At 45.9% G+C, this 15920-nt stretch overlaps 2 long non-coding RNA genes across 2 annotated transcripts in view; one reads left to right on the top strand and one right to left on the bottom strand.

Annotated features, from left to right (window-relative positions):
• Nucleotides 1-10439, bottom strand: part of LOC146797913 (uncharacterized) — a 92518-nt gene extending 82079 nt beyond the window's left edge. Inside the window, exon 1 of the long non-coding RNA XR_014969077.1 lies at nucleotides 10257-10439. This is a non-coding gene — a long non-coding RNA (uncharacterized LOC146797913). The remainder of the gene's footprint in view (nucleotides 1-10256) is intronic.
• A 461-nt stretch (nucleotides 10440-10900) lies between these two features.
• Nucleotides 10901-15920, top strand: part of LOC146797912 (uncharacterized) — a 133788-nt gene continuing 128768 nt past the window's right edge. The window contains exon 1 of the long non-coding RNA XR_014969076.1: nucleotides 10901-11044. This is a non-coding gene — a long non-coding RNA (uncharacterized LOC146797912). The remainder of the gene's footprint in view (nucleotides 11045-15920) is intronic.

Raw genomic sequence — 15920 nt, 5'->3', positions numbered from 1 at the left:
ATGGTGAGGATGCCCTGACAGTCCCTTGTAGATGGTACCCTAGGTACCCAGGGCATGGGTCCCTCAGTAGGCCTACCAGGGCTGCAGCACTTATTGTGCCACCCTGGGACAGCCATACAAACTGACACCACCAGACCACTACTGTAGTCTGGGTAAGGTGGTGCTAGCACCCCTTACGGGGATATAGGTACCCTATATCCCACCCCATTACAATACATATACTCTCATAGGTCACCCCTATAGCAGGCCTTGGTAATCCTACAAGGCAGGGTGCTGAGGTATGTGTGAGGGGGGACCCCTACCTGAGTAGGGCCTCTCTGCATCCTTCGTAAAATCATTACTGGGTTGTTTGTAGTGTAGCCATACCATATACTCTTAACCGCATTATAAGTCTATCGTGATAACTTGAGAATGGTTACACAGAACCATATCGTGTTTGGTGTCAAACATGTAGGAATCATACCCCCAGTCCAGCCATGGGCATGAGGGTACGATTCCCCCCTGCTAGAGGGGCGATATGGGAAAAGTGGCAGAATTGAGACACCAATTTAAAAGTGCACAAGCAGTACAAAATGGCTACTACCCGCCACCTACACGACCCTGGCTGGCTGTTGCTGGGGAAAACCCCAGCCTCGCCAGCTGGACAATAGGGCTCCTGTGGCAGGGAGGTGCTAGCATTGCCCCAGACAGGATAATGTGGATTGGAACAGGGTGGGTGCACCAAAAGTCCTTTCAGAGTTGCACGTAGGCAGCTGCAGAAGCCTCATTCTGCATACACCGCTTGGAACCGGTTCAGGGGCATCCTGCCCCTCGCCCAGGCGGGAAACACACAAAGGGGAGAGGGTGTAGCCACCCTTTTCCGCCTCACCTACCATTGGAGGACGCTACTCTGGACACTCCCCTAATCTTGGGGATAAAGGTGAATAACGTGGCCCCAGAGCCTCAGATTAATCTTGAACTTTACAGTCTTGACCTTCGACTTGCTGCTGCCCAGCTGATGGAAGAAATCTCCCTTGGGATAAAGGAGTTATCCCCCTGCTTGGCAGGCACCTGAAACACTGCAAGTGACCCGGTTGGAACTTCGCTGCTCTCACAAACTTCGACGACTTCCAGTAACCTTGAGGTGGGTTTCCAGCGCATCCCAGAGGCCAGTGAGTGTGCTCAACGAGTTTGGGCACCGTGGACCGCGTGGGTGCCGAGATTCCCAATACCCCGAGACACCGGCCACCTCTTGCATAGCACACGACCCTGACCAGTGGGGAAATTGTGATTTGGCCCGTTTTCGAGCCAACCACTCTACAGCAATTGTGAAAAAAAGACCAGCACCCTAGCCCCCTCCGGTGGCCCGTGGGTGCCCTTTTACGCACTCCAAATTGCCGCCTCCCGCGGTCCCTTGTCTCTCGACTTGTGGGCCCTAGCAGAGGTCTATCTTTACAATCTACAGTCTCCTTGAAGGAGACCTCTCCCAGACCTCGCGGGTCTGCACTGTAGCAGATTTGTTTATTCTTCGAGGGTTGCGGTTGCCAAGGCTTAGTGGATCCAATCCGGACACTAACACCGCAGCGACCCTCATCCGACGTGGGACAGTCGCCCTCCTGAAGCTGGCCTTCCTTGAAGCCTCCCGGAGCCCGTGGCTGCAGATCCAAGCTACACCACTTTCCACCCGAAGCACCCGACATCGAAGGGCTCTTTGCTTTGAGCCTCCTGGTCACTTTGCCGTGACCCAGACTCTGTCCCCTCTGCTTTCAGGTTCTTCTCTACAATCTTCACATCTTTGATCTTCACGGCATCATCGACGCTTTTGGCTAGCAGAACTTTTGACTATTTTCCCCATTGAAAATCAGCCCGCGACCCGACAGCAGAAACGACCTATGCACCCGGCTTCCCTGGGGCAGGTAACAGTGGTACCTCGGTACTCTCGTGGTAGTGGGCTCTTCAAAAGCTTAAGTCTGAAGTTTTAACTTTGTACTCCTGCTAGAAGTATTTTTAAACTGTTTATTTCCAATCGCGACATTCTCCATAGGCTGTAATAGAGATCCCGATAGCAGCTACTTGCACTGCACGCGCCTCCCGTGGGTCCCCTTCCTCATAAACTGGGGTGGATTCTTAAGGGGCCAGCAATCCTGAATGCCCTAGGCATTGCCTGTAGAATTGTCGTGGTTCTTATACCACTTTTTTAGTATATGGTTTGGTCCCCCCCCGGGGCCCAATGTTAATAGTGCTATTTATTGTGTCTATCAATGCTTGTTTGATATTGTAACTTTGCCACAGCTTCATAAAGAGACTGTGGGATTCTGTCTAGAATAAATACATATATTTTTTATATATACCTGTGTGGGCTACTCTTTCATTTGGTTATTCAAGAGGTTATTATGGTAAAACAATAAGCTTAACACTCCTTCAAGACTTAGCCTGAAGGCTGCTCTCCACAGCTACCACTAGGATAGCTTTCTTTAAAGGTTGTCTTAAACCTATCATCAATAAGAGTCGAATTGGTCTGGTGCAAGGTGTCCCTATAACTAGGAGACAGCATATGCCAGGCCAACTTCTCACAGTATGAGAAGAACAAACTCTTCTCATCCACACTACATCACCAAGTAGAGTAAAGGTGTTAATGTACTAGTAGTCAGAAGTGTTGTAACTGGGTATATGACCTCAAGACATTTTATATTTAGGAACATGTTATTGTGTAGGAAGGGAACCATGGGCCCTAATATAAGCCCAAAAATTGGTGTTTAGTCCTGCCTCACCCTCCAAGTTCAGTATTAAAAGATAGCCATAACAGGGGTACAGCCAGCCTCCCACAGACCTGGACACCGGTGCCATTTCACCTGCAGCACCAATGACGCTGTTTCCATGGCGTGTAGGAACTTGCACTGGAAACCTCAAAGAGTACTTGTATGCAAAGCTATATCTGTTCTGGGTTGGTCTTGGCATCTGTGTCTCTGCCTTGGAATATAAGAATGTGCATGTTATGTGAGGAGAGGATTCAAACGTCTCAAATCTACTGCGGGTGGGCGATGGCACCTCTAGAGGGGTGCCAGATGGGACTCATGCCCTGCTCCATTGGTGTTGTCTCGAGTACCCCTCACAGGTATTTTGCTTTACTCAGATCGTGATTAGGCATGGGCGGAATTTACATGGCACCAGCGTACATTGCGCAATTCTGCCAATTTCATGTTTCACTTGTTACACAAAATTCCTGAAATTATGCCCTGATGCCATTTTGTGCAACTACGCACCATTTGTGGTAAAAATGTACAGCAAATGCTCCATCCATGATAAAAATGGACAGAAAACGTGTAATTTAGCGTAATTCCGCTTATATTTCGCGTAACACTAACGAGGCGAAGACAAACTACGGAATTTGCACACCCCTAACCACAATCCTTTCTTGGTTTGGTGTATATCTGTTCAATTGTTTTTTTTAAGATATATACGTTTTAAAAAGTTTCTAAGCGGACTTTAAAGAGTTAACACTTGAATATGTGTCATTTTAATTTGCGAGTCAAGCCTCCTGAATCATGTCAATTACATGATTGGCTGGATTAGAACTGAAAACATTTTTACCCACCATCTTGAAACTCGCGAGACTACTCCAACTTGTGAGTTTCGCGTTGTCAAAAAAACATATTTCCATAGCCATAGTTGGCAAACCTCAAAAGTGGCCGTCCCCAGGGTAGCGGTCTGTGGTACCTAGACACACAGAAACTAAAATATAAATTAGAAAAAAATGCCTAAAACTACATATGAATGGCTAGCTCTACTTTTAGGTACTGGAGACAACTGCAATGTGTGTCTGACTTGCAAGCTGCTTCTAACTCGCACGTTTCAGGCAGTGTAAATAATGCCAAACGCTATAATATGTGTCTGGCTTTGCTTGAAAGGCAGGAGTTGGGGTGCAGGCCCTGTTCCCAACAGCTGCTGTGCACCACCCATTGCAGGTGGGATGAAGGGGCTGACGACGGCCACATGCAACAGAGAATCTTGAAATCCGGAGTCATTTCCTCCAGGCTGTTAGCCCAATAGACAATAGACAATAAGCACTAGCTGTAAGAACCAATCGCATCAGTGCCAGCACGATTAATGTGTTAGACACTGCCATTGAGTGTCAGAGCTCAAGAAAAGCACAAATGTTGTTGTGTTAACTTGAAAGCTTTGAATCAGTTTCCATCTAAACTGTGAAGTACTACACCTAAAAAATGGTCCAACTTTCACCCAATTTTGCTTTCCTTCAGGTTTTTACCATAAGGCTCCCTTTGAGACCATTGAAAGCATGAAGTCTCCTTCTGCATCATCTTTAACCAGGAACCACTCAAAAGATATTTGATTTCAATACCCAGTAGAGCAAGTTGCAATGTGTGCACACTGCAGCGGTAAGTACACTGACCAATGCAAACATATTGCAGAATTTCCCAATCTGTGCAGGATGTGGCAATGTAGAAAATGTGCACTCACTGCACCATTTGTGCTTGTTGGGACATGGAGAAAACTGTGAAATGTGTGCATACAGAGGCATCATCGAAACTCACCAAATGTGTGAAAAGTAGATAGTTGGAATTCAACATGTTCTTATTAAGAAGTTTTGGAATTTGGACATATACGCCTTTCAGAACTTTGCAGAATTTGTTTAACTGATCATACTGGAGTATTTCAGAAATCAGAGGTTGTGTGCAAACGGATGCATTCTTGAAACTCAGCAATGACTGCTTACTGGGCGCTGTCGAATTACCCAGTAAATTCTAAATTGCAGTGTGCAGAATTGCAATATATGCGGATGCACGTTATAGAGACTGGACAATGGTAGCTTCTTACTGGGTGTTTTTCAGGGCCATTATATTCTGCTATTTAGGATAGTACACTGTATCATTTTGTGTTGACTACTGCTATTGTGTGCTAATGACGTAATGAGATAATGGAGTTTGGGACAATGAAGGGTGCGCGGCCACTATTAAAGTGAAAGCACGGCATGGGCGCTTTTATGAAAAAAAAATCTGTTTGTCAACTTGACAAACAGATGCTTTTTTTTGTCAAAGCGCTCCATGCTGCGGTTTCACTTTAATATTGGCCATACCCCTTTCTTTAGACGCAGCTTGTCTAAAGAAAGGGACGCAGCCCCCATAAATGTGAAAGCACCGCATGGGCACTAGTAAACAAAAAAATATTTCCAGTGCAATAGGTCTCGCATTTGTGAGAGTATAAGCTATTGCATCGCCAATAGCTTGAACTCTCGTAAATGCGAGACCTGTCGCATTGCAAATGCTTGTTTCTGGAGGGGATGGAGTTGAACTTTGAGTCTGGCCTGATATGCATCATGTTCTGAGCAGGCAAAGTCTTCTTCGCCGTGGAGCCACAAGCTACTGGAGTGACAGCACAGTGACATCACAGTTAAGAATAAAGTTGTCCCAGCCCTGGCACTGACATTCTGTGTCGTATTGAAAACACCCCCACCCCCCACAGCACAGTAAACTGGCCTGAGAGCTCATGAGTGACTCAGGAGGGGGGGCCCTGCATGTACTTTGCAGGGGGGCCCCCTCAAGTTTTGTTATGCCACTGCAGTGCATTTTGCGTGCAGAGTTTGTATTTAGGTTCACCCTCCACCCTTTTGAGGAGCTTGGTGTGTGACTGCACATCACCACTACACATTAGCTGCTGATGACATCACAGGTTGACAGGTGACACAGACAGGCCTGCCATGCTGAGGGCACAGGCCACACTAGCTGCTATTTAACCTAGCAGTCACTAGCATTGAACCCTACCTGAAGCAGGGACTCACTTGCAGAGTATTTGGGTTGGGTGATTTGTAAAGAAACGCCCCAGTTTTCCTCCACTGAACTCTGATGGTGCTCTTTGATGTCCCCGGCATCTGGACATTCATTACTACACTAGAGTGATCCATTAATATACAAAGTTTGGAAATCCTTCCCTTATCCTCCTGTGCAAGCTGAGGTTGGGTTTTTCACATACAACATGTCAAGTGCTGAGAAATGAGTAGTGGTACGTTTGAGGAGAATGCCTCCTTGAGAACAAAGCCAGGAAGCATTGTAGGAGAAAATAGTGGTTAGCTGTCTGTGCTCCTACTGCAGTCTTGGTAAAGGAAGAGACCTCATGACACATGAGGAAACTGTGAGTGCTGTTGGAGCGAAGTGCATGTGGTCACTAGGACCCTGCACAGGACATGAGGGGAGGGAACTAGCCACCGGATACCACTTCTGGTCAGGGAGAGCGAACGGGCATTATCTATACACCCCACAAGGAGGAAGGAAGTGCCTACATGCACTATGCAGAGAGAGGAGAATAAAGAAACAATAACCCACCTACCGGTCTCCTGTGTGTACCTTTTGGGTGGGGACCAAGCGAGCACGACATCTGGCGACAAAGGGAACCGTGCACCGCGTCCTTGTGCGCTGCAAGCACAATGGAACCAGGAGCCCACCCTTGTCCACCTGCCAAAAGAAATGAAAAGAGTGGAAAGAAGACCAGACAGCAAAAGCGGCAAGCGATACCACACCTCCTTCTAACAAGCTGACACCTCCGTCTATCAAGCGGTGTACACCACAGCTGCCCACTGACCATCTGCAGAAACCGCCCGAGTCTCCCGCAAAGATTTCAATTACAAACTGAAATCTCGCAAGACTTCAACTGCCATTTTACAGCCAATAGCAATTCAGAAAGCCCTGGCAGCTATTTGGGAATCAGTCATGCTCAATCCCGCGAGACTTCAGCAGCCATTTTAAAGTCAGGCAGAGGTGCCAATCAACACGCAGGAAGCCCAGGTGGACATTTTTAAGTCAGGCACAGTGATTTTCAAGCACAAAAGAAACCTATCAACAACGATTTAATGTACCACCTGCACAACCTAATTAAATTAAATGTAAATATCACCAGAAAGATAATAACAAGAAACAGATCCTTGCAACCACCACAATGACAGAGAAATGCAATGAAAACGCAACTACAAGCGCAGTTTTCTGCAGACCACTGCCCTTTGCCCTCTGGGACTCTCAGACGAAAGGTGCTCGCTCGCAGAGGTAGATTAGACAGTTTGAACGCTACATGCACGCAACATTCAAAAACATAGATGAACAAAATAGGGATCTATTTTTAAACTTTGTTGGTAATGAGGTTGAAGATCTACTCGTAATGTTCCCATAAGAGGCAATCACAGTTTACAAAGGCCTAATAAGATGGCTCACTGACAGTTTCGACCCCCAGTGAAACGTAGAATTTGAGCGTTACACATTTATTTAACACAGCATGCCAACTAGCAGAGGAGTCCATTGACAATTCCGCGACCAGGTTACACAAACTGGTCACATACTGCAAATCTGATAAATTTGACAATGAGGTGGCAACACGACTGTGCATCATCAAGCGTTGTCAGTCCATTGGATTTCACACAAGAATACTAAAGGAACCATACACCCTAGACAAAATACTAACATTGGCATGCACATAGGCCAGAGCCACGCTGCATTCCATGGAGATCGAAAATGGGAGAGCGTGGACGATGGAACAAGCTAATCGCATGGCTGGGAAAAGCAGCAGACATGACAAAATACCACTATTGCTATTGCTGTGGACTAGAATTTTCTCATGTTGGTGCCTGTCCTGCGTGGGACACAAATGTCAGAAATGCAACCGAGAAAACCACTTTGCGAGCATCTGCACGGGCGGACGGTTCAAAACAGAGAGAGGATGACCTGCCAAACCATGAACAATGTCAAGCAGATACGCACAGCAGATGCCCATCAGCTGACTCTAGTGGCGCAAATGCACATGAGATGATGGAACACCTATACCTAATGTCAGATGGCCCAGCACAAGCTCACACGCTCTAACAGATCCTGCTCATGGACAAACAACAGATAAAGAAGACAGCAACGGTAGACAATGAGGCTGAAAGTCACACAACGTGATTTCTACTAAACAGTGGTGCCACATGCAACATAATGTGCATATCAGAATATGAGAAGATGAAACACAAGCCTCCGTTGTCACTGTCCACTGTCGATGTTTTCACATGGGGTCCGATGAAACCAGTGGTGAGCATACAGAAATTTGTAGAGACACTAACATACAAGGAAATGTCTGTAAAAGATGATGTGCATGTCCTACGTGGAGACATACCAGCGCCATGCCTACTAAGCAGTGTCACTGCTCTGGTGATGGGCCTCCTAGCTGTGACATATCACATGTCGGAGCATCACAGCATTCTGAGAAAATGTCTTGCAATCCTAAAAGGGCTAGGGAAGCAGAAAGACATGCCAATAACACTGAATTTCAACAAAGCCATCAAGCCAGTGGCTCAACATCACAGAAGAGTTCCCGGGCACTTACAACCGCAGGTGGCAAAAGAATTAAAGAGCCTACCGACACAAGATATCATAGAGCCAGCAGATGAACCAACTCCATGGGTATTTCTGTTACCGAAGAAAAACACTATAAAAATAAGCATCTCTGTCGACATTCGCATACCAAACACGGCAATTGAAAGAGAAAGGCACCCAGGCTCTCATTTGAATGACATGCTCATCTGCCTCACTAGAGCCTGCATATTTTCAAAACTAGATCTGCTCAAAGGTTGCCATCAACTGGAGCTTGATCCGCAATCATGTTACATCACAACATTCTCCACCCACCTGGGTCTTTTTCGCTCCAAGCGACTACGTTTTGGAATATCATCAGCAGTGGAAATTTTTCAAGAGATGATGAGGCGAGTGATCAGGCCCGTCAAAACAGTCTAAATTGCAGTGACGACATCTTGGTATTCAGTCGCTCAAATGAGAAGCACGACAAGGCACTTCGAGAAGTCTGCAGCCAACTAGAAATCAATGGCCTGACTCTGAATGAAGACAAATGCGAGCTTGAGGAGAACTAGTGTTCTTTGGCCACATCTTCTCACAAAAAGTTATGAGATCGGATTCCAGCAATGTAGAAAAACTACGCAAAACAAGGCCCGCAGCAGACGTGGCAGAGGTGAGGTCATACCTTGGTCTTGCAAGCTACTGGGATCGCTGCACCAAGGATTTTGCCACAGTGAGCACTCCACTTCATGAACTGACAAAACAGAGCCAGTCATTCCTCTGGGCCAAGGAGTGTGATAGGGCATTTGAAGACATCAGGCATGCAGTCAAATCGGTGGACCACCTCGCCAACTTCAACACATCCCTATGCACCAAGCTCACCGATGACGCTAGCCCAGTGGGTTTAGGAGCCATTCTCGCACAACACATGCCAGGAAGAGTCTCACCCAGACAGATTGTTGCATAAGTAAGCAGGTGCCTGTCAGATATAGAAAGAGCATAGTCGCAACCAGAGAAAGAGAGCCCAGCAGTAGTGTGGGTGTGTGAACACTACTACATGATCATCTACGAGAAACCATTCACCATCATGACAAACCTCCAAGCACAAGTGATGATATGTGGAAACCTGAACGCAAACATTACACCACACATTGAAAGATGGGGGATACGCCTCATGAACCACGATTTCAAAATAGTGCAGAGACCAGAAAAAGAGCATAGCCCTGCAGATTACCTGTCACTGCATCCCCTACTAGGTGCACCAGAGAGGCTGAGGAGTACCACAACTTTGTGCTGCGACAAAACACACATGCCCCAATAACAATTGATGAACTGGTGCAAGAAACAATGGATGATGCCAAGCTACAACCAGTCAAAAGCACAACACAGCAACAGAGGTGGAGACATGTACACAGCAGCAGTCAAAGGGTGAAGGAGTCAGAAGAGAAGAAATGCTGACATTCAAACAAATACAAGAGGAGCTGTTGGAAACAGAATGAGAAATTCTACTTCAAGGAACAAGGATAGTGATACCAAAAGCACTACGGCGGCACACTATAATCCTGGCCCATGAGTCTCATAGAGGCATAGTGACAACCCAAAAAATGCTAAGGGAAAAGGTATGGTTCCCGGGACTTGATCGCTTGGTGGAAAAGATGATCATAAACTGTCACCTATGCCAGATAACGGGAAGGCCAGCAAAGCCAGAACAACTATGCATGTCTGACCTCCCCGGGGCAGTGTGGATGGCCGCTGTACACTGGAGGCTATCTACTAGTAGTCATTGACGAATACACTCGGGTCCCCATAGTGCGACTAGTGTCATCAACATCAGCAATGGCCACCCTACCAATACTAGATTACATATTTGCAGCATGAGGCGCCCCACAGACACTGAAGACAGACAATGGCCCACCATTTTCAGGAGAATTTCACAGGTTCATGACTTACCTGAGAATACATCACAGGAAAATCACACCTCTGTGGCCACAAGCAAACAGCATGGTAAAAAAGGTTTATGGGCAACATCAAAAAGGCCGTCCAACGTTCCGAATTGGTGCAGATCTCAGTGGGCCAAGCACTGTGCCAAACACTGGGAGACTACCACAAAACCCCACACAGCTCCACAGAAAGATGCTCGGCAGAACTGGAGCTGAGAAGAACAAGCAGAACAAGGTTGCCGCAACTTGAAGCAAAAGTGCCACCTTAACACAGCAACATTGCTGAAAGAGTTCAAGAGGCAAAGACGAAGATGAAACAATACGCCGACGCATCGTGTCATGCCACAGCATCTGAATCAAAGGAAGATGATCTAGTACTTGTGTGCCAACGGCAAACAAGGAAGTCAACATTCCTGTCTCGAGTGAGCCAATATTGATAACAAACGTGAAAGGGCCCATGATAACAGCATTGTCAGAACCTTACCGCATCAAAAGAAAAAGCTCCCACTTAAAAGGATTCAAAACCTAAGACAATGAGGAAGGAGAGACAGCGCCAAGGAACAAATAAAATGTCATAAAAGACGAAGCAGAGGAAGGCTTGGAACAAGCACCTCAAACCAGCGAAGAACTGGACAGACCTGGAGCAACAGGGGAGGTACAATGTAAGTAAACAGAAATGTCCCTCCCAAAGAGAGTGAGCAGAAGACCAAAAAGACTCATTGAGGAACTATAATGGTGGGACAGAAGGCCGCCAACATCAGAGACAGAGGCCAATGGTCATCGTTGTTTCATGACTGTGTGAGTGTTTTATTTCTTGATTATTTTTTTTTCTTTCGTCTTCTTTTCTTTTCTGTTTGTTTTGTTTCTCATCAGTTTTGTTTCTCTTTATGCTTTTTTTTCCTTTACCACAAAAAGGGGAGATGTTGAAGCAGGTGGGCACTAGGACCCTACACATGACACAAGGGGAGGAAATTAGCCACCGGACACCACTTCTGGTCAGGGAGAGGGGATGGGGCATTATCTATACACCCCATGAGGAGGAAGGATGTGCCTGCATGCACTGCGCCGAGAGAGAAGAATAAAGAAATTATAATCCACCTACAAGTCTCGTGTATGCTCCTCGTGGGTGGGGACCAAGCGGGAGACGACAAGAGCCAATTTCAGAGACATGAGATAGCACTGAGTATCGTTAGCTGGACCGTCACTGTCCAGAGGTGCTATCCCTGCTGTGTTTTGCAGCTTCATCTGACTTGGGACTGGGCAATGCGAGACATCCTGCGATGACAATTCCATGTAACTATGCCCCTCAATTTCCAACAATCCTGCTGCTATGTGCATCAAAGGACTCGCATCCTGGTTAAGCCTCCTTTTGTCTACAGAAGGAGCATGTACATCCATATATTTAATACTATTGTAATCATGTTGTGCACATTGTCAATCTGCCCTTTCTTGTTAAGTTTCCAGTAGTTCCTTCACACCTCCTTGTGAAGTGAAGAAATATCCTCACAGCATCCAACTTTGCAACACAAATCATCAGTTCAAAGGACTTTCCTCTGAGATGGAGCCCTTACCCCTGAGAACTGGACTTGCAGGGAAGAAAATACATGAGTCTCCATTACCAGCACAGGTATCCAAATGGGAAGAGTGCATCCTGCACGTCTGGAGGGCCCGGTTGCACTGTGCCTACCCTAATATGGTTCCTCATTCTATACATCTTCAGCAACCGACCCCTCATATTGTGCTGGCAAAGGCCTCAGAGTAGACAGTGGAGTAAAGGACATGTTCCTTCTCCTTTTGAAGGGTTGTGATAAGGCCGGTGCCACTCTTCCGACTTACTCCGGAACTCTTGGCCGATGAATCTTTGTTGCCTGCTGAGAAGTGTAGAAGGGAGAAACAACTCATTTACACCATCTAGTAAACTTTAGATAAGGGCATGACTCTGAAGAACCACTGACTCTGAAGTTCAAATTAGTTGGTTTATTACAAAGCCAAAAATAACTGGACAAACAAACACCTCAGAACGAGGTGATAGAAGAACAAAGGAACTAATACAAATCCAAACCCATGAGCGAGAATAAATCTTTGAAGCAGGAAAAGAATGACAATTTCCAGAATGCAGGCAATGATTGCCCCTACATAAAGGTCCGTCTGCATCTGCGATTGATAAGAGAAAATCATTAGTCTATCCCTACACTACCACTATCGTGACATCTACTTAGCATTTCCGAGGGAACATCAGGAAAAAGGTGTCAGCGCGTGAAGACTTCCTAAGAAGTGCACTCACGTTGTATGAGTCAAGAGGCCAAAGCTACAGAGCTCGTTCTAAGATGCTCCTTCTCTCTCCTTCAATCTCCTCACCTCTTCTCCTGTCTCCGCCCGCGGGGCACTGACCCTAATTCAAAATGCAAAAACACAAAACACGCCCAGTGTTGCATCAGGATCACCTCATCCTTCTGGACACTTCTCATAGGTGATTTTCCGTTGAGTCTCAGTACTTCCAGCTCCTGGCTCAGTGACTTTGATTCCCAGGCCTCCTCCAGCGTGAAAGAATACAGTCTCCTAATTATCAGCATTTCTCATAGGAAAGTATCCTCTCCTCCCCAGGCCTAACTCCTAAAACAAAAGGCGTTATTCTAACTAACAAAGACGACTTTCTCCACCTGCAACAGAAACGTGAGAAAGAACAAATCTAACATGCACATGAATTTCAACCTACTCCCCTCTGCTAGAGCCATCAGGGAAATTACATTTCAGGCCTACAGAAATCGGCCAACATAAGAATAAGTAAAGCACATAGGCCCTTCGAATATACACATAAGTGAACATTTTCATTTAGACCTTTCATATCATCATGTTACATAAGCACAGAAAATGCATTTTTAATTGCAAGCAACCTATGAAATCCTACACGTTAAGCACAATTAGTCATATCTACGTGTAAATTTAAACATGGTGCAAGTTTGAATCAAATGCATTACATTACGTGTGAGCAACTTCGTTAAGCAAATACAAGCAACTACTAATGATTACATTCTTAAGGACACAAAATGCCATGATGTTTCTTTACATGGCAGGAAACATCTCTATCATTACGCTCTCACATGTTATTACTGAATACAATCTAGTAACCAAATGTTATCACAACAAAGGAATATACTTGGGTGCTGACTATTCGTGATTATAATGCACCCCTACAAATTTAAAGAGCACTATCGCGCTCTATCCGTCGTATGTCAATGGTGCTGATGGAGTAGTGTCCAGTGTCATGTCTAATCTGCACTTCGAATTGGCACTTGCTGTTAGCGTCTAGCCTATTAGGTTTTTGCAAATGATGCTCCTTGTGGGACATAATGTAGCAAAACAGCAAGACAAAGTAGATAAAAATATGCCATATGGAAGTCTACAAGAAGATCTCCTTGTACATCCATTTCTAACTTGCTCCTGATCTGTTGCTGTACCTCTGCTGCTCTTGAGCCCAGGACAGTCTATTTTTCTTGCATCCAACTGTTAAAGCAGCCATTGCAAGATTTACACTTCCTAATCCAGATCTCTTAACCTAGTTTTGTCTGTTATGGACTTTACCCCTTTTGAGCTACCTGGTTTTAATCCACATCTCTTCATAGCAATTGCTAGCTTCTTGGGATGAAAAATGTGCTAAATAGTAAGATGCTGCTCCAGGTCCTCTCCAAAGGTTTTCAAAGATCGCTCTACAAAAAATACTTCACACACCACTTCATAGGACTCAACCTTCTTTCCCGGCACTCAACCCTCTCTTAATTCAACATTCATTCAAGTTTTCTATACATCACTGGCTTTGCCAGCTCATATCCTCTGGGTCTTATACCTCCCTGGGAGAGGCCTGTGGGATCTTTTTATGTTACTCCAGGCCAGTGATGCAGGGAGGTACTTGTGCAAAATATACAAAATTATTTTGAAGGCGCAACCTGTGTGATTTGCAAAATCGCCTGATTTTGGACTGCATCATAACATTTCTTAATGTGCCTAACACTTTTGCAATTCAGGAAAGACTTTCAGAACCATTAAAGTGGTTTTCCGACACCCCCCGAATGGCAATGAGTTAGGGATGTCCCTTCTGAATTGTGAATTGCAATAAGTTGTAGCAGTGGCTTGTGACTGCAACTAAATCTGCAAACCATAAAAATATTACTGACACCTCGAAGGATATGGTAACACATTTGCAAAAGGGAAGCTATCCCCGGTGGACAGCTTGCACTCTGGGAAACGTCAAGTGGCCTTTGGTGGGGTCAGGGGACATCCCTCCGAAGTCTTCTGAAATTGCAACTTTTTTTAATGTAGAACTGTACATTTAAGGTACACGGGCTGCTTTAAAAAATGTTTGCCTTTTGGAAATACAAACACAGGGTCTGATGTTCGTTGCGGGCCATCATCACTGCCTTTGCAGCCAATCGCAGCTATAGAAAATAGCGACCTGCTTAATTAATATTCATTAGACAGGTTATTTTTCAACTGCCTGCGGCTAGCCATTTTCAGATGCAACCAGCATCACAAAATTAACAACAGGTCACAAAAAGTCAGTGCGATATTTGCACCCAGTATTTGCGACATTTCTGTTACAACATCGGGACCTTGGAGGGTGTCTGACTACAGGCCCCTAGTTAGAGGTAGGAACTGCTATGTGCATTTGTCAAAAGAGCAGACAGGAGTGGTGTGTGTGCCTGACACATGAGTAAATGTGTTTAATAGTATTCATTAAGAAAATCTGCATTTTCTACACTGCCATGGTGACGCTTGCTAATTACAGTACGTTCAGCATGTCTCTAATCCTCTTTCCATGTTTTGGGCCAGTCGGTTACATGATTTGGCGGTTTCAGTCCTCCTTAGAGAAATGGCTTCATAGAGCTTGTTTTGCTGAAATGTGCCAGTGTGCGTGAAAACTAGTGAGGCGTGCTGGAGTGAAATTCCCACGGTGTGCCCCCACCTTACTAGGCTGGGACCCTATCCAGGCATTGGCATCTCTGTTTGCCCAACACACACATCGCATTTTTGCCAGCTCTTCGATATTAAAAGTGCGCTGACAATCTGCGCATAAGCCTCACATGAAAGTTCCACGCTGTTAGCTATTATTAGCTCGTCTGCGCATTAATTAAACTGCCGCGGAGGGCGCGCGGACCCAGTAGAAAGCCTCTCCCGCCTCTATGCCGAGGGTATTTGAGTTGAGCAGTTTTGTACAGTAGCACCGTCAGGAAAGATCGTCTGCTTTAATTAAAGCCGGTCCCTCACAGACACACCAGAGGGATAAAATGTCAGACCATGGCTCAACTCGTCACAATAATTTCTGTTTTTTTCAAAAGTGCATAGTAATGAATTAAATCTATTGTGACTCTTTCGGTCCCTGGGGACCCCTCGCTTCCCTAGCTAGGAACGCCATGAACGGTTTGACGTAGCCATAAGGCAGATGGCTGTGGCGAGGCAGAACCGCCAGCCTGTGGTCCTTGTGCATCGCTCCTGGAACGGAAATTTGGACTCGGGGGTGAAAGAGGGCTTAATTGACGGCGCTGGGTCTTCCAACGCCGCCTGCCCAGGCAGGATGCGAGATTGCGTCCTTCTGGTGTTCCAATTGTGTGCGACTGTGCGAATCCAGTTGCGACCTCGGGCTGCGAATCAAATGGTGCACCGGTGGGCTAATCGCGGG

The sequence above is a fragment of the Triturus cristatus genome, chromosome 9 (assembly GCF_964204655.1).
Source record: "Triturus cristatus chromosome 9, aTriCri1.1, whole genome shotgun sequence".
Lineage (NCBI taxonomy): Eukaryota > Metazoa > Chordata > Amphibia > Caudata > Salamandridae > Triturus > Triturus cristatus.
Note: the sequence above shows the minus strand (reverse complement) of the source record. Positions and strands in the feature narration are given on the sequence as shown.